Source organism: Felis catus, chromosome C1 (assembly GCF_018350175.1).
Source record: "Felis catus isolate Fca126 chromosome C1, F.catus_Fca126_mat1.0, whole genome shotgun sequence".
Classification (NCBI taxonomy): Eukaryota; Metazoa; Chordata; class Mammalia; order Carnivora; family Felidae; genus Felis; species Felis catus.
This window is the reverse complement of record NC_058375.1, coordinates 124923647-124943171: the sequence shown is the minus strand read 5'-3', so window position 1 is coordinate 124943171 and position 19525 is coordinate 124923647. Positions and strand designations below refer to the sequence as shown.

Below are 19525 nucleotides of genomic sequence, written 5' to 3'. Positions count from 1 at the left end.
TAGCAACTGGATGTGGGCCACTTTGGGAAGGATGGTCCCTTGGACAAGACAAATCCTGAAGGAGGTGGCAGCTGGAGGCCCTGTGCTGCTTGAGGAGGGGTCTGGGAAGCACAAGCTAGCATCCTCCACAAGTTGAGTTCCAGACTGAAAGACAAGGCCTTCCCTGAAGGACATGCCACAGTGTTTCTTTGTAAAGAGTTCAGAATTTGGCCAGATGTCTTTTACTAAGATGGGTGTGGGAAGAAAAGAGGTTGTCCAAGGGTAAGGGATACTGCTGAAGGAAGGAAGGGTGGCCAGGAAGATGGAAACACAAGACTAGAGCAGAGGTTTATGTTGCTGTAGGAAGTGGGACTCAGCAGGAAATAGAGGAAGCCATGCAGAATCTTTACACGGAAGGGGCTGATGGAAGCAATTTGGGAGTGTTAGGTGGCTTGTATGGAAACACACGGTTTCTACTTAGCCTTTTTTTAAAAATAGATTTTGGGAAGTTGCTAATAGAAATTGGATGGGTTTAGGGTGATCAACCCTCTTGGTGTGCCTAGACCAAGGGGTTTCCCAGCATGTTTGACTTTTAGTGCTAAACTTGGATTCTATGTGGGTCAAACAAAGCCTTTCCCAAGGCACCTCATGGACTTACAACTGAAGCCATGGACGTGGATGGGTAGGAAGTTGGGGGATGGGCAGGGAGTTGAGAAACTTGCTTCACATGTACTTGGCAGCAAATAGAGATCAAAAGGAAATGGAACATGAGGACAGTGAATTAAAAGAGAAAATTTTTTCGAAAACACTGCTGAGGATAGGGAAAGAATGGAAAATGGTAAAAGAGGCAATAAATTGAGGATACAATCCAGAGCTAAATGCCATCATGCACCTGAATACTTCTGTTGCCTTACTGGTCAGGCCAGACCCTGAGCCAGTGTCTTCAGTCCAGACTGCGATGCTCTCATACCCATGTGCATTACAGAACAATCCTGGAGCCTCCTTTACACCTGCCCTCACCTCATTGCTTCTGGAGTATCCTTTCCTTCTTTCCTCTCTTCTCTCTCACCAGAGATCGAATGTGTATTTCAAAGGTAGTAAGAAGCCCACTTCCACCCAAAACTGATGTCTGGCTTATCCACCACCCACCCATCCCAGAGTGAATGAGTCTCTCCTGGGGACTGGACACTTAGTGCTGGTATGGAAGTTTGGTGTAGGGAATGGGGAGATTACCTGCCTCTGAGAGTGCTTTCCTAAGGATTGCTTAATCCAAGTCCAAGGCCAAAAAGTTTTGGTGGAGATTGATCTTGTCTCTACACTGAAACGAGAGCAAGATCTGCTTACTTTATGTCCAGTATATGGAATGTGCTACAGAAAGGCCCTAAAGAGCTGATATGTTTCACTAATGGTGACCTTTGGACTTTCTAACCTCATGTGAAACACAGTTCATGCTTAGTCAACAATACCATTGAGGAACTAGGCTCCCTACTAATGACTTAATTTCTTTGTATCCAAGAGGTTAGTGCATCATGCATCATGCTCAATTAGCTGCTTGTTATTGTCTGTTTCTAACACATAATCTGTTACCACCTCTCACCCTTAGACTAATGGCCCCCTCCACTTTAAGTTTATTTTCCTCAAAACAGGGGCACAAATATTTTTCTATTATACTTCCACCATTAGACACCCACTGAATATTCCATGAGTATTCATAGTTGTTCAGATTCCAAAATATGCATAGAGCCTAGGATACAGGATTCAATAATAAATTAAAAAGCTAGTGATTTAAGAGATGAATGATGTGGTATAGTCCTCAAGATCATATGACATTTATTAGACAAAAATATATTATTTTCTCTGGACTCCAAAACTATTTTTCACCATTATTAAGTTACACTGATTGCATCTTGGAGGAGCGGCGAGGTATGATGATCTACATCTGCCTTGTAGCTCGGAAGAGGGGGAGCTGAAGAAGGAAAAGAGAGTAGAAAAAGAAGAAAAACTGTCAAGTTTCCTCATGTGAGGTGCTGATACCTTGCCTTCCTGCTTCCCTGGCACCCATTCAAGTCTGTGACTGGCATCCCCTGTTTGGTCAAATCCACCTGCTTGTCCTTACTTTTTAGGCCTCACGCCTAATGCCCTGCTAACTACGAAGTCTAGAATGTGGTCTCTGAGTCAAGATGACACCAACTTGATTGAGAGATAACAGTGGCTTATCGAAAGCAAATGTGAACACAGAAGTTCTTGCTGTGTGTAATTAAGTGCTAAACTGGGTGCTGCAGAGGCTCTGGGTCAAGAGAGTTCAGAGAGCAAGGGTCAATAAGGGGTGGAGCAGACAGGCAAAGAATAACGTACTTGAGTTCAATTTATTTGGCCGTGCCTATAAATATGTGTCCCTTTTCTGCTCTTTTCGGCAGGTAGGAGTGGGAGATGTCTGGCAGGATGGGCTGTGAGACATTAGGGCTACCATCCTAAAACTGTTTTATGTAACCAAATGCTACTGAAGATTTTATTTCAAAAGTATCCTATTGCTAAAATAGCATTCTAAATGCTCCTTATTATAATACCCATACCCTTCCTATACAAACAAGGAATTTATCATTAAAAAAAATGTTTACTTAGTTATTTTGAGAGAGACAGAGAGCAAGTGGGAGAGGGACGGAGAGGGAGAGGGAGAGATAGAATCCCAAGCAGGCATGCACCATTAGTGCAGTCTGATGTGGGACTCAGTCCCATGAACCATGACATCATGACCCGAGCCAAAGTCAAGAGTCAGACATTTAACTGACTGAGCCACCCAGACACCCCAAGGAATTTATCATTTTTATATTTATTCAGAAGGTATTAGCCATATCATAAGTGTTTTTAACCTAACATTAGCCTCTCATGACCTACACTGATAAGACTCATGTTATTATGATCAGTCAAAATAATAAATGATAACCAAGAAAATGAATTGGTATTCTTCTTTGTTATGAGGAAGGCTATACTTTAAAATAATTTCCCCACTGGTAGATTTTTAGGTTTAACAATAGATTATTGTACCCAGAAACAGCTTAATCTGTCTTAAAACAACCCCCTGGATTTATTTAAAGTATAAAGTTTAAACCAGCAGTGACAATGGAGCTGAGGGGCTCTATTATCTGCGGAGTTAGGTCCCGCAGGCCTTCTGGTTCCTCAGTGCAATTATGGAGGATCCTAGTACAGTGTGGTTTCCTGCACAAAGAATGGTTTCTAGACACCAGAGTGAACTTTGCCTGGGAATAGGAGGAAAGAATAGGCACTTCTTCTCTGGGGAGATATGCTAAATGTGCATCATCCCTGCTTGCGTGGTGACCACTTCTCTTCACAAGGGCAAGAGGGCAAGAGGACAGTGCTTGCCCTGGACCTGTAAAAGTCCACCTGGGGCAAAGCCCAGCCTGACACATCCCCTGGAGCCTCAGCCCAGGTTTCCACAGGTGTTCTTTGCACCTGAGTGATCAGCTCTCTTCTGTTTCCACCCCTCTGTTTCTGCCACTTCTGTTGACTTCCCAGGGATGTCTGATTGGAGACAGACTGTGGAGCGAGTTGCTGCTCTCTCTCTCTCTCTCTCTCTCTCTCTCTCTCTGATCTGTAAGGATGCCTTTTCTAAAGGGCCCTTGAGGAATACTTGACACAAAAATAAGGTGTTTCTGGAACCTAACATATCAGGCCATCAGAGAAAAGAACTCCTGTTGCCTGTATGTTTGTGTGTATGTGTGTGCATACTTCCAAAGGTGAGGGGAAGAAGAAAGAAGAAAGCTACACCTCTCTTCCATCCCATACTTTCAACAGACCCCTGACTTGCCTTTCTTCCAGCACACCCACTTTTGTCTTCTTTACTTAAAATGCTTTGTCAGCATGAAAGGAGGAATTCTGGGGCCTAGGGTGGGGGGCGGGGGGAGGCCCAACAGCCCAAGGCTCTGCTGGCCATTTGGGCAAATGCAGGCAGGGATTCCAGAGCCTGGGAGTCTGTCCTCTTGAGAACCCATCCTGCCTCCTCACTGGGGCGCCCTACCCTGTTATCAGCCTTTCTTTTTTGCATCCCAGGGCTGTTGTCGGGGGCTCGTATGTGGAGTGGGGGCAGGTGCTATTGGGTGCCAGAGCCCCAGTGTTTTAGGAACCACGAGGAGCTGTCATGCCATCCAGGGTAGGCTTTATTAAAGGCACTAATGACACAATAATCCAGGTCTCACACATCTACCAGGTGGCTATCTCCACCTTCTTCCTTCCCTTAGGGCTATCACTGATTTTAATGGCCTCTCTGTATCTGGTGAAAATCGAACTCAGGGTCTCTTTATTTAGACAATCCCCACAGGCCACAAAATGAGTTGCTTTCTCAGTGTATAGACAGCCATGTCCCTAGAGGCCTCCTTCAGGCTCTGGTTTCAGGACTCTGTTCTCAGATTAAAAGGAATGCAACTTGCATCTTGCAGTTTAATGAATTTACATAAATCTCTGAGGTAGCATTGTGGGCCTCGGCTGGCAAACTGGACTTTCATACTACACGTCAGATTGGTGTAAAATCCAAGTTAGGGGGAGAATATGGCTCCCCTCCCCCTCCTCTTTTCCCACCTCCTCCAGCCCAGCCCTTTTTATTTGGGGCAAGCAAAGTAGTTAAAAATGTCAAACTCACAGTATGCACTGTCAACAACACAATGAAGAGGCTGAAATAAAATCCTCCAACTTCATGGTGATACTTTATACTTACATAGGGCCTTTCATCAAAAGGCTTCTCATGCCTGAGGCACATTAACCCTTGCTCTTCCTCTGTGGCTGGACCTAGATAGAGCCTGAGCTAGGTGGGAAAGCAAAGGCGTGGGGGGGTGGCTAGCACCCTATTTCCAGGACAAATTTTCATAGTAGGTCAAATTTTACATCTTTCCCCTTCACCTCCTTTTTCATCAAATGTTGACTATATCAGCCCCTCTCCAGAGGTCCCTGGTGCCCCAATAATGTCAACAACTCAATAGATTACATGCGAGTTGAGGGTACCAGCAAGTGAACTCCCTTTCCCCCAGTGGGGAAAAAGGCGTTTGTACATTTGAAGCTTGATTTATCATGAAATGTATCAAAGCAGTTGCTGTGAGAGTAATCTGAACTTTGTCGGACTTCACACTTCATGGTTTACTCTTGTTTTTGTTTAGTTTACATATGAAGGGTGTTGTAGCATCTGTCGCGATTAAAGCCTGAAAATGTTTTTATCCGACTGTGTGTTTGGGGCCATCAGTGCGGCACCTCTCTTCTGAGTCACACTTTGTGTACCAACTTTGTGCCAGATGTGATTCATGTCGCTAATGGTTACCAAGAATTTGCTTGTTGATCACAGTGCTCTTTCCTAAGGAACCTGGACAAAGCTCCTTCGTCTTTATCAGTGTCTGGTTGTAGACCAGAAGTCTTATATTCATTTCTCTTGTTATAGTCAGTGCTTCTTAAAGCTTAACCACCTGCATGAAAATGATGTGGGCCACTTCCCCAACATGCAGATTCCAGGGCCCCTCGAGACTTACCTAAAAAGCCATGCTGATGGGGCACCTGGGTGGCTCAGTTGGTTTAGCATCCGACTTCCGCTCAGGTCATGATATCGAGGTCCATGAGTTTGAGCCCCGCATTGGGCTCTGTGCTGACATCTCAGAGCCTGGAGTCTGCTTGAGATTCTGTGTCACTGTCTCTCTCTTCCCCTCTCCCGTTTATGTTCTCTCTCTTAAAAATAAGTAAACTTTAAAAAATTTTTAAAAAGCCATGCTGATTTGAATATTGAAGTGTTACTCCTTCTAAATTCTCTTCTGCTTCCTATTTCTGATCAGATTAACTTTTGCAGGGTAGACTAACTGGCAACAGGCTATTCTTAAGCATTGGTAGAACTGTTAGCTCCACAAGAAACAAAAGATATCAGAGCAAAGGTTTGTGAGTTACTGAAGGCTCTGTGTAAAGGGAAATAAGAAACACACTTAAATGCCTGCTCTTCAGCATTTTCTCCTCACAATTGGATATTGCCCATCTGTAAGGGCATGGAGAATTTACTCCAAGGTGATGCTCTGGGGATAAGTTTCATGAGTGTGATTCCCATGGTCTTGGCACTTGTCTTTGAGGCCTACACCGTATGTCCTCTAAAAGCTAAGCAGAACAGGTGAGTTATGGGAAGGAGCAGAAGTCACACTAGTTTGAGATTCCAGTCTAAAGGTGTACTGAATGTCTAAAGATTCAAGTCAAAGCTGTACTGAAAGACAATTTGTCTTTGTTCATATTGGTTTATCAAATCTCTTCTCAATATTTATAATCCTCAGGGGAATCTAGCCCACCCCAGGACACTGGAAGGTCAGGCAGACCTGAACTGAAATGGTGGCTCTACCTCCTACTATTTGTGTGACTGTAGTCAGATTACTTAAGTAACACATCTTTCTGGGCCTTGGTTTCCTTAGTTGTAGAAAGGAAGTGATAATAATAGTATGTAACTCATTGGGTTATTTTAAAGGTAAATTAGGTAATGCATTTAATGCAAATAGAACACATAAATGCTTAATAAATGGCGGTAGTTATACTTTTTTCTGGGTATAAGAGGCAGAGGGAGGGGAAATCAGACACTGGAGATAGAAACCTGTGATGATAGTCTTGGTAGGTCACCAATATTACATGACCATCACCAGCAAGCATCTCTCAGGGACCTCTGGGCTCTGTTTCACACCTTGCAGATCTGATTACCATCTCTGACTTCAGGGATTTTCCAGAAAACACTCAATCATGAACAATACAGCACCAGACTTTTGAAAATGGAGCAGATAAATACACATTCGTATGCCTGTTATAACACTGCCTGGCAGTCTTCCATGGGTGAGGGCAAGCCTCATGGGAGAGAGGGGATTGCCTGAATGGGGTTGAGAAGGCCCTGAAACGGGAGGTGAGCTAAGCATCTTAGCATGTGAGGTAATTTGGGCAGCAGCGTTAATGATCACCTGGTAGAGGTGGAGAAGACAGCCCCCACCATCGTCTTTCCCTTATTTATTTTTATACTAAGTTATAAGTCAAGTTAAATAATTGTCTTTAACTCTCACTTGGGAAAGTGTGACAGTATCACACCTAAAGGGCTCCCCATGAGCATTTAAACAGAATCTGTCCTCAGGTTCGTATAATGTGTGGATCATAGCAAAATAAAAACATGCAGGAAATGTGGGCTGTACTTTCCTTTTCTTGAAATTATTACAGACATAAGATATCTTCTCACTAGGAAGTAAGATAAGACTCCAACGTGCTTTCTCTAGGGGAATGGAAATAGTGCTTTGAAAAACTTCTCTTACTTTGGTGGAAATTTTCAGTCATCCTTTCTATTGGACATTTTCCCCCTAAAGAAAAGCGTAGTATCTAATGCAGGGCTTATGCCTGAGGGTTTCAGTTATAGAGGTCATGTAGGCCTTGTGTAGAGGAGACAGACCTGCGCATTATGCCATCACCCCAGGCCACTGAATTTCAAAGCCTAGAGTCCTTAACAAAGCTCTGAAGACTCTTTGTGGGTTAGACTTTTCTAACCTTCCTCTGGAGAGTTCCTTAATGTTAGACCAGCCATGACAAGGAGCTTGGCAAACCTATGCCCTTACAAGCTTTCTGACTTTCCCTCTGTGCTTGCTAGCAACCAGCGAACGGAACCAAAGAGGTTCATACTTGTCTTACCTTAAAATTCCATTTGTCAAATAGCAGTTGCACAACAGAAAGGTCAGCACTTTATGTTCTGAGCACTTAACTTTAATCATTGCTTAAGGTGGACAGAGTCTGAGAGGTTTTCAAACCAGTTCTCTAATGTAATGGCAAGGAGGGGGTGGGGGGGGTGGTGTCGGTCATTTGATGAGGAAGGAAAATCCAGTGTCTGGTTCTGTGTCTTCTTAACCCCATTCCATCCCCATGCGTGCTGCTGTATCCTCACAGAGACTCCGAAAATGTGTTCCATCAATAGATCTGTAGTGATTACCTACTATATGTTAGACTTGTTGAAAAACTAGCTGTTTTCTCCTTGTGATTTATTTTGAAAATTGTACAATCCTATACTAGTATCATCTTTTTTTTTTTTTTTTTAAATATTTTTTTTTCAACGTTTATTTATTTTTGGGACAGAGAGAGACAGATAGTATCATCTTTTTAATAACAGAAGTGGAATATGCTCATTGAAAAAAAAATCAGATCACACATAAGCATACAAAAATGAAAATTCCCCTATCCGACTCCCCAAGGGTAACCCCCGTTAATAATTTGTATAATTCCTCCATCACACACTACATTCTATACTGCAGTTTGCTTTATTCATTCAGCAAGCAACTACTTCTTTCCCTATCAGTACATGCCCAGTTACCTCAAATTTTTTCATCCCTTTCTAAGTTTTCTGTACTGTGCATGTAGCATCATTTCTATATTTACCTTTTCTCATATTGATGGATATTTAAGTTATCTGTATTTTATTGGGTTACAAATAATGCTGCACAGAACATTTTTGAGCTTATATCCTGGGGCTCTTTTGTGAATATAGTGGTGGGCTCATTCTGGAAAAGTGGAACTGCTGGCTCTAAGGGTTTGTACCTAGAAAATCTTTAGGTACATCCTTTTTTTAAATTTTTTAATGTTTATTTTTTTTATTTTTGAGAGACAGACAGAGTGTGAGTGAGGGAGGGGCAGAGAGAGAGGGAAACACAGAATTCAAAGCAGGCTCCAGACACCGAGCTGTTGGCACAGAGCCTGCTGCGGGGCTCGAACCCACGAACTGTGAGATCATGACCTGAGCCAAAGTCAGCTTAACTGACTGAGCCACTCAGGTACCTCGAGTGACTCCTATATGAAAGCTGAATATTTTGGGGCTTTGATATCCTACCAAATCAACTGCTGCTCTTTGAAAAACTAATTTTTGGACATGCACTGAGCATTCACTGTGGGGAAGTAGTGAGATGTGAGGTCATTGTTTCCCAAGGGCCAGGAGAGTGTTTAATCTAAATATACACCCATTCCATGGAATCTCCCAACCTTATTCCTGCCTCCCTTCTCCTCCCTTCTTAGTCTCCACCCCTGCCGCGCACCCCCTGTTTCTGTTTAAGATTGACTATGGCAGGCTATTTGGGTATAAACAAATAACACAACACAATGGTTGCCCTCAAAGACCTTTCAAACTGGGTTGGGGAGACGGAACACAGATGGCTACAAAACAAGCTAAAAATATAAGTCAGTATATAAAAAGCTGCAAATAAATATAAATAGTCAGCATCATTATAGCACTTCAGAGGAAGGAAGAACAGTGGTCTAGAGTGTTGAGCTTCATGACAGAGACTTGGTGGAGGATTTGTGGATTTCCCCAGGTGGGGGTGGGGTGGGTGGGGAGAGAACTATAAAAAAACGGTAAGAACCAGCTGACAGAAGAGCTTCCATGAGAGAGTGGAAAACAGGCAGGAAAATGCCCATTTTTATCTTGCTAGTTAGAAGTGACTGGGGCTTACAGTACTCCATGAGACTATTACAGATACCTGGCAAAGGTTACTTTTGGGGGGGCCCGAAGGGGGTGGTGCGGGTAGGTCATTAAAATGTTGAGAATCCGGTGAAATAGATGAAGAAAATTAGGCATACATTTATCTTGATAAGCCCTAACATATGGAAGTGTTGAGTCACTATATTGTACACCTGAAACTAATGTAACGTTGTATGTTAACGACACTGGAATTAAAATGACATTAAAAAAATTCTTTTTGAGAACCTAAAGAAAGCTTCCAGCACCCTATTTGCACATATACACAAAATTTTGCCTTCATTTCAGGAAACCCTTTCTTCTACCACAAGCTGAAAAACTTTCGAGTGTGTCTAAAAAGAGTTGCACCCCAGGATAACACATTTCAGAAAGACACGAGCTGGGTGTATATATCACAATAAAAGTTGTCAGGCTACAGAAGCCATAACTAACATTCATATTTGTGAATCATCAAACTCTGGAGCAGACTGGAAACAGGTGGGTAAACAACTTTGCGGGGCCATGCTGGCATTGCACACTTTTCCCTGCTCGTCTCCAGTTTATCCAGCCTCAACTGGTGGAGGCGATTCTGGGTGTTTTTCCGGAGAAAGGCTCTGACCTGAGAAAAACCAAGCTCTTGAAAATTTGAATCAATGGGATTATTTAAGCATGTATCACTGGAGTCCGCCCGAGATGCCGACTTTGCTGCAGAAAAGATACTCTCGCTCCCCACCCCCTCCTTTCTTTTTGACAGTCAGTTAATAAAGACTCAACAATAAGCAGCTGCCAGTGATGTCATTTGGGACTTTGTCCACGGAGCTTGTATTTACAAGCTCGGAGCAACCACGGAGCCGCAGCCCGGGGAGCAAGTCTCCGCAAACTTGCTCTGAATTCGCTGCAGGACTTTGCTGCTGCTTTGGATGTGCAGGAAAACTGAGCGTGTTCTCTTGGTGCGGCCTTTTAACGCTTCAAAAATAAACAGAGGATAAACTTGGGAGGAAATTTTTAGCTGGAGAGAGCCGTGGCTGTGTCTGTCTCCAGGACTGTGATATGTATTGACTGAAGAGCTAACTACAAGTAAGCTGTGGGTTTTGTTTTTTGTTTGTTTGTTTTGTAAACTCTTGTAACAGTTTTTCTTGCTTAAACAGCTTGCTTTCCTTTTAAAGTGAGGTGATGATGTTTAGGTGTTTCCACAGGTTCTCTCGGCTGCCACAAGTATGTGTTTGTTCCTAGTAATTATAGTGCGCTGAAGTTGCCGGGGTAGGTGCAGAGGACTCCTTGTCTAAGAACAGGCACCAGCGTATAGATGATAATAGATAGTGAATGCCTAGTCCTTTTTTTGCCTCTGCTGGGAGTTTGGAATTTTTTTTTTCAAATAAGAAGCAACCAACCATACCAAAAACTATGAGGCTGACCTAGGAATTTTAATAGGAAACTATAGACTTAATTATTAATTAACTGGTGTGCTGGAGGGGGAAGCCCACTTTTTTTTTTGTCTCTGATCCTTTCTGCGATTTATAGATTTCTAATATGTGCATGCTGTTTACAGTGTCTAGTTCCCTCCTGCCTACACCCTCTCCCCATGCGCGCGTGCACACACACCCAGGCTCATTCATTCTCTGGGAATTTGAAAGTATAGAAGAATGTTTTGAAATTGAAACTGTTCCTATCTGGATATTTTCCCATTGAGTATCTGGAGAAATGTTCACTGTTCTGACTTGTCTTCTGAGTTAGGAACCTGAATTAACGTACTATTAAAAAAGTCCTATTTTGACACTCAGCTAGGTTTGGATTTCAAATCCACATCCTCTCTTTGATTTTCCTCCTGACTCTTTAAAACTGTCCAGATATTCTTGGGGGAATAGGAAGAGGGGCTTCTAGTGTGGTGAGCTGGACATGGGCTCGCTCTTATCACAGTAGCACGGGGCCACCTGGAAGTTTTACCTTAGAGATGCGTGCATTGGTCTTTTCTGCTGCGTGCTTCAGGCTTCTGGCTTTGCAGTTCTGTGCTTGTAGCCAGTAGCAAATCGCAGCTGATTCCTGCCATCTAGAAGGGACAGCCCTGCTGCACGGATTGGCAAGAACTGGCTGTTAGCGTGTTAACTCCAGCACGCGAACCCTGTGACTCACTCCTGGAGCCCCAGCTTGTTCCTCAATTCAGCTGCTCTGTCACTAGCCCAGGAGAGCAGGGACAGCCTTCACTGCTTTTTCCTTTTTCTCTGGCTTCACAAAATTCTAAGAAGCCAGTGCCAGAAAGGTCCTACAATATTTCAGTGTTTTCCATGGATTTCTAAGGTGGGCACTCTCCCGCCTGTTTGTCAGCCCCAAATTTTTCCATCAGAGCACACCGTGCTAAGATAGATGCTCAGTGCTTTTTGCAACTTTTCATTTAAAATAAGGGAACTGCTACTAAAACGGTTTTCAAACTATTAGTCACAGCTAATTCTTTTGCAGAAGAAAACCTGAGGCATGAGGAAGGGAAATAGTTTGTTCAGAGTCACATGGCAAGATGGCGGCAGAGCTACAACAAGGAACGAAGTCTTTGGTGCTCATGCCAGCATACGTTCCACATTTCCATTCCTAAAGATTATAGAAAAACCAGGACCCACATGTGGTTGCTGGCCTTCTTGTAGGAACAGTGTGGTGTGAAGGTGGAGAGATAAAGGTGGTCTGGCCCTGTTCCTGTTTTGACTTTGGCTCTCGGTATGCTTCGAGATGTTTCTGTTCCTCATTCTTTTTGCTAGAGAACCAAAGAGAACTGTGACTATACTACAGTCGATGGCCAAAAGGCAAAGTGGGGTGATTCTGGCAGTTGAAATAGTATAAAAGGCATTTTGTATCATGTAAAGTTCCCGAGATATCAGGTGGTTCCCAGCTCTGACATTCTGCACTTCGACCTTACTTTCAAGTCTCAAACTTTGTATTTTTTATTTATTTTTTTATTGCCCACACCTTGTTTTCCTTCCTCCCCTTTGGAGCCCCTCTTGCCAGTATAAGCTTCTTTTCACTTTCTCTTTGGTTCCCCCTCCCCCTTCATCCTCTCACTGCAGCCTGGACCTCAGATTCTAACATTCAGCTAGATTCCCCCCACATGCTACATTCCTTTTCTCTCTGGAACCTTCCTTGCCCTTGCTGCGGGTTGTAGTGATTTCCTTCTTTGGATCTTCATGGTGTCTTGTGATAACTTGTGCTTTGGAATCTGGAGCTCTTTGCCATTTAAATCCCTTTGTCCATTGTAATCAATGGCTATGGTTTACTGCTTCCTATATCCACAGCACCTAGTAGTACAGAATCTTACTCAGTGTATAATACCAAATAAATGAGTAAGTGAATGGCTAATATTAAATATCCCCTTTTCTTCATCAAGCATCCAGGCCTCTGCACGTAGTTGACAAAATTATCACATAACTGTGCTGAGTGGCTTTACATTCTTCTTCACTGGGGTTCAAGGCCTTCAATGCCAGATTCCTGAGCATGCCAACAGGGCTCTTCCTGATGTAACATCCACCGTCCTACTCTGATTCCTTCTTCTCCACTCCTCCGCATGGATTTCCATGTCTGTCCACGAGGCTCTTGGCCTGACAGCTCACCCGAACCTTCCACTGAAGGTCCAGGGGCAGCATGGCATAGTGATGGAGGTCTTGGCATCTGGAACTGGACCGACCAGGCTCAAACACTGCTTCTATCACATTCTGCCTTTATGATCTTGGTTAATTCGCTCAACTTTTCTGTTTGTATTTCTCCTCTTTAAAATGTGGCTAATAGGTGTACCTACCAGGGTGGGGTGCCTGGGTGGCTCAGTTGAGCATCTGACTCTTGATTTCAGCTCAGGTCATGATCCTAGGGTTGTGGGATCAAGCCCCACATCAGACTCCATGCTTAGTGTGGAGCCTAAGATTTTTTCTCCCTTTCTCTCCCTCTGCCTCTCACTCGAGCACACTCTCTCTAAAAACTAAATAAATAAAAAAATAAATAAATAAAAAGAAAAAAAAAAGAGTGCCTACCTCATGAAGACATGGGGGTGGATTAAATAAATTAATGTAGCTAAAACACTTAGCACAATGCCAGGCATATATTAAGTACTAATGAGTGTTAGCTATTGTCATTATTATTTACCTTGCAGATGCTCATGTCCCACTCCAGACTTAATGAATCAGCATCTCCAAAGTGAGATTCAGATCCAGGCATTATTAAAAAGTTCCTCCACTGATTCGCATGGAAATGACTGGCTTAGCTACCCACGCTACTTTCTGTTACTTGAGCATGCTGGGCTTGTATGTTCTTTCGTACCTTTATGTTCTTGCCCATGGCACCTCTCTATCCACCCAATTTATCTTCCACAGCCTTGCCAAATTTGTAATGTCAGCATCCTAGCTCAGCATCTGGCACAGAGTGAGTTCCCAACAAATGATGAAAAAAAGTGTATGAATACATGTTTAATGGGAAATATTTAAACTGTTTAAACTATTTTCTTCCCCCAATCACCACTGAGTGATTACAGTAGACTAGGCTCATTTCTAAGCTCTTTGCACATGCTGTCTCATTATGGTCACTATACTCCTTTTCCAGGCAAGGATACTGAGGTACAGAGAGATGAGGTAATGTGTAACCATCACATGGCAGTAAGAGACAGATGCTGGATTTGAACCCAGAGCCCACGGTCTTAATCCTTCGTTGTACTCTGGATATAGAAGGCGTCTTTTTCCTCATGAACTTTGCCAATGATGGAACTTTGATTTTGTTTGTCTCCTGGACTGATTGTACTGGCACAGCAGCAAATCAGATGTATACTTCTGGGTGTCAACTGGTTGAACTGGTGATTCGCATTTTCTAGTTTTCAGAAATGTCTAAAGCACATGCCCAGTTCTTTGGTATTTGGTATATGAATCCTCTTGTGGGTTAGTCCAAGCTTATGGCTAAACATCAAGATTATTTGCGTTCTTGGTATGGGTTTTGGTTGGCGGAGTTCAACTTGGTCGAGTGTAATCCAGGTGATTTAGGTTAAAAAAAAAAAATGGAAATGATGGTTGGCCATTTGGTTGTCCCTAAAGAGTTTACCAAGGGAAGTGGCAGCATTTTGTGATAGTGGATTTAAATAACCAAGATGGTTGACAGTGAACACTGGCAAGCCATAGAACCAGTTAAACACAAGGTAACTTATAGCCTTGTTTTTCTCTAGCTCTTTAATTCTGCAAAGTTTAATGTCGTTGGAACTTTGGATTCCCAGTTGTGTTTTCTTATAGATGAAATAATAAATCTCTCGGATGCATAGAACATTACCCGCAACATTTACTATGCCCCAATACATACTTGTCTAATGAAGTGTGTCATGTCAGTTTGGAAGCCTCAATTACACAAGGTACTTCCCAGTAGTTACATAAATTAATCTTGGTATTTTCAGGGCAAGAAACCAGATCTCTCCTTCTTAGAAATAAACTTTCTGGATTAGTGAGTCCTTTGAGTAGAATTTGGATAGACTATAGAAACCCAATGGACTGAGTTCAAGAGGAAAGTCCCAAACACATTTTGGAATATAAGCTCAGTCCATAATATGGAAGATAAATATTATGGTGTTGAAAGAAGAGCTGTTAGTTCTGAAATGTGGGAACAAATGTTACTGTCGAGATGCATGTCTGACAAACTGCTCCATGAAGGGTACTTGCTTCATTTGGCAAATTGAATCTGGAAACAGAACACTGATCCGGGCCAGCTCAAAAGATAGGTCCCACATGGTTCCCATTGTCAGTAGTAATTGTATTATTAGAAAAATTTTTTAAAAATGGAAGTAATATATGCTCATAATGTAGAAAAACAAATGTTTATGTAGCTCTTTACATATGTATAAATACATACATGTATAGTACTATATGTACATATATATATGAAGATATATGTATCTTGTGGTCCCTGAGCCATCCTTCCCACCCCATCCCCCAGTCATGCTCCTCAGAGAAAATTTCTACTCTTTTAGCTGCTTTTTCTAGAATATATTTAAACATTTTTTAATGTTTATTTTTGAGAGAAACAGAGAGACATTGAGAGTGTGCAGGTGGAGGGAGGGGCAGAGAGAGAGGGAGACACAGAATCCGAAGCAGGCTCCAGGCTCTGAGCTGTCAGCACAAAGCCTGACGTGGGGATCTAACTCGCAAACTGTGAGATCATCACCTGAGCCGGTCAGATGCTTAACTGACTGAGCCACCCAGGCGGCCCTATAATATTTCTAAATAATGTTTTATATCTATTTGTAATATAAAATTATTGATTTATTTTCTCTTACAATAGACAGTATAAGTTCCTTATATCTCACACACCTTCTCTGTTCTCCAATGGAATTATATATCCAATTGTTGATTAAATTAATATTTAGTGCACATTTTTCATGCTTATTGTTGAGTCAAATAATGTATTATCACATTTCCTTTCTATTAAACATATTTTTCCTGAAGTTATTGTTTCATTTAAAAAATTTACTTAATTTTCTAGAAATCTGTAGTTAAATTTTCTCAGTTCTACCAGCCCTTTGACAAATGTGTCAAAGGCAATCTACTTTTAAAACATTCTTCTTATGTGAATAGTTAAATTCTCAGGTCACCATATACTGTTTTTTTGTCATTTGTCAAGCGAGAGAACTTAATTACCAGTTGTGCTGTATCAGAAGCATTTTAAAAAGCCTGCCTTCAACATTTTAAAAAATTCTAATTATAGTCAATTACTCATATGTGGGTAAATAGAAATGATCTGGTTTATTGTAGTTGGTAAATAGCATTCATAATTTGGTTTTATGATTCCACGAATATTCCATACATTTTAATGTGATAAATATCCTTGTTTCTGCGTACCTCTGACATCTGGAATAGCTTCATCAGAGGAAAGCAAATGATACTTCTTGTAAGTTATTTTATGAATAGTGAATTTGAATGGCCACTTGAAATGACATTTATTTATTTCCTTTCTCATTTTCTTCTCATTCATTCTTTCAGTCTAGATTTGTATAATCGGTAATGTGAGATACTTTATTGTTGGGAGTGGTTAAAATACTTTAAATTATTTGAAAAAGACTGTATTTTTGGAGATTGCCAGTAGAGGGCCTTATTAAACTAAATAAAATTTCACAGACTAGTTGAAACAGTTACCTTGTTGAAGAAGCCAATTTTTTTTTTTAAGGACACCTGATTAAGAGCAGTAAAACTACCAAAGTTATTTTTTCAAGCACATTGTATTTCTTTCTAGAGAAATGAGAAGTCTTAACTTTTCATTTTCATTGTTTTCTTAGGGGGAAAAATTGTAGAATTCAATGTATTAATAGCCCACAATCAAACCAGGACTCCAGATGCTAAGACATCCAGCCTGTACCTGATGATTCTTATGGAGCTGGGGTCTTAGTCTTGGAGCCTTCAGGGATCTAGTATTGGATGTTGAATAGGGGAGAAACACACGATGGTTCTCTTCTCTTTTTATACTTGCTTCCTACATTTGAGTGAGCCCCACTCTCAACAAAAATGGGTTTTCTGTTCCCTGCAACTGGACCAGAATCTTCTCATCCTATGATATGCCCTTGATGAAGACACAGGGAAGGAGAATCAAGAGAATATGTGAGAGCAGGAGCACTTGTTACATGCTCTTTCACACTTATTTTCCAGTGAGGGAAGCAGAGCTGTAGGGAAAGGAGATGTCTTTTCTAAAGTCATTTAATGGATTAGGGCAGAGCTCATCTCTCCATCCTCACTGGGTGTTTTCAACTCCTCCCACTCACTGAAATCTCTATTTTTTGGGAAGGAAGTCTCCCTCCTCCCCACCACTGTCATCGGGACAGCTCCTGCTCACCCTAAATGGCCCCTCCTCAGGAAATCTTCCCCTATTTGGTATATACTCTGATAGCTTTAGGTACTTGTTTTCCATAGGACTTGTCAGTAGCATAGTTAAATGTGTGGTCAACTATTTGATTAAGAACATCTCCCTGTCTAAGGTACAGGTTCCATGAAGGCAAAGCCTTGTCTATCCTGTTTAATATTATAGCCTTAGATAGAACAGTAGCTGGCAAATGGTAGGTGCGCAACAAATATTTGGTGAATGGATGGATATAAACAAGTTTTTTGATTTTGATTAGTGCTGTGGCCTCTCCATTTTTTATACTTATGAACACATTCCTTTTTATAACTCAGCTGATGACATTCAAATCTCATGGCATTCAAATGCCTGTGGACACAAGGCATAAAGGCATGGTATTATTTTTTAACTAACTTTCAATGAGTGACTGAGTGACTATTTCTAGTCATGTGAGCATCAGTGTTCATGGCATCTATCAAATGGGAGCTGTAAAGATGTGAAGGTAAATGAAGAGAAGGGACAAGGATTTCTCTTCTCTCATTGATGAGGACAAGAAAGTGGAGAGAGGATAATGTCCTGAACTGAGTAATGTGCCCTTTTATGTTTCCCAGGTTGGGCCAGAGAAGTTCTGGATACCTTTTTCCTGAAAGGCTGCATCATACACTAGGAAGATCAGGATATTTGGACTCAGTTAACAGAGTAGCAGAGAAAAATAGACACAGCTCATGACCATGTGGCATTTATCCTTGGGTATACCTGGGTTCAGTTTATGTTTTGGTCTCTATTGACTTGGGGTGAATCATTTAACTTCATTGAGCACAGTTTCCTTGTACACACAATATAGTAATAGCAATGATGATTTCACCTAATATTTATGAAGTACTTATATTGTGTCTGGTCCAGATGTATTTTCTATGAATGTTGTCTCATTTAATCCTCAAAATAGCCTTCTGAGATAGATATTACTATTAATCCCATTTTATAGATGAGAAACCCAAGGTACTGAAAGGTTAATTTGTTCCAGATTTCATAGTAAGACTTTGAGCTGGATATTTTGATTCTATTACCTCCTTATAGGATCATTGTGAGGATTAAATGAAATGAAACACCTAGAATGCCAGCACAAAAATAGACTCACAGTACATGGTGGGCATTATCACCATTAGTGGCTCCTAAGAGTTGAAGACATGTAGGCCTCTGTAAGTAGGTGATTGCTGGAGGGAGTTGGGAGGGCTGATGGCAACACTGCATCCAGGTCATAGGGACTTGTTTAATTCCAACTCCAAATGTCAAGAGCCCCATGTACGCAGCATTCGGCACATACTAATATTTGTAGCCGTAAACAACTACCAAGGAGACTTCCTACCCCATACCTCTCCTGTCCATGAATGCATTTATTATGTTCTTGCCATATGGACATATTTTTCATTGCTTAACGCATTGCATCTGTTTATGTGCTGCCCTTGGCTTTACAATCTTTGCATTTCATTTAGCAAAACTGCCAAGTCCAGTGGACTTTTGTATGTGTAGAACTGCTTGTTTGAAGTATAGTGGAACCTGATTATGGAGTAAGGTGGGTATAAGGAGTGTCCAGTTCCTTTCGGTGAAGTCTTTTTTTGATACTGTTTTTCTGTATCCCTGGACCAACTTCCCTAGCTCCTCCTGCCCCTGCCTCTTTCTTATCTCTCTCTCTCTCTTTCCTACTTCACCTTACTTTTCTGTCCTTATTTCTCTCAATCTTCCCTCTCTCTCCATCTCTCCTTTGATTTACTCCTATCTTTTCCTGTTTTCCTTCTTTATCTTCATTTTTCTCTCCTCTCCCTCATCCTCCCCAGAAAGGAGAATAGAGGGGGAGTGAAGATGGTCAGTGTTTCTCAGCAGACCAGGAGGTAGAGAAGAAGGGAACAATTTCAGTTTCCCCACTTCTCCATAAATGTCAAAAACCCTAGGGTTTCTTTATTAATGGTGATCCTATAACAAAGAACACATCTGAATTACAAGCCCAAGTAAAGAGAGAAACCAAAGAGGCAGCAGTGTGGTGGGGTGGAGTGTAATTTGGGAGGATTGAACAACCCTGCTTGTAAAGTGCCACAAGCCAGCTGTAGGATCAAGTGGCCCCATCTGCAAAGTGAAGGGGGAGATCAGATAGTCTCAAGGCCATTTCTAGCCCCATGATCCTGTTGTTCCTTAACAGACAATGACTGCAGCCTGACTCACCATACAGACAAT

At 41.8% G+C, this 19525-nt stretch overlaps 1 protein-coding gene across 5 annotated transcripts in view; it reads left to right on the top strand.

The window, feature by feature from the left end:
• Positions 1-19525, top strand: part of NCKAP5 (NCK associated protein 5) — a 974188-nt gene that overhangs the window by 91922 nt on the left and 862741 nt on the right. For 2 of the 5 annotated variants that reach the window (XM_045034778.1, XM_045034783.1), the window contains exon 1: positions 9585-10546. The exons of 2 other annotated variants lie outside the window; for them this stretch is intronic. The gene's annotated coding sequence lies outside the window, so the exon portion shown is untranslated. Of the gene's footprint in view, positions 1-9469; positions 10547-19525 lie in introns of those variants that run through there. One more of the 5 variants, XM_045034786.1, reaches the window with a different exon arrangement.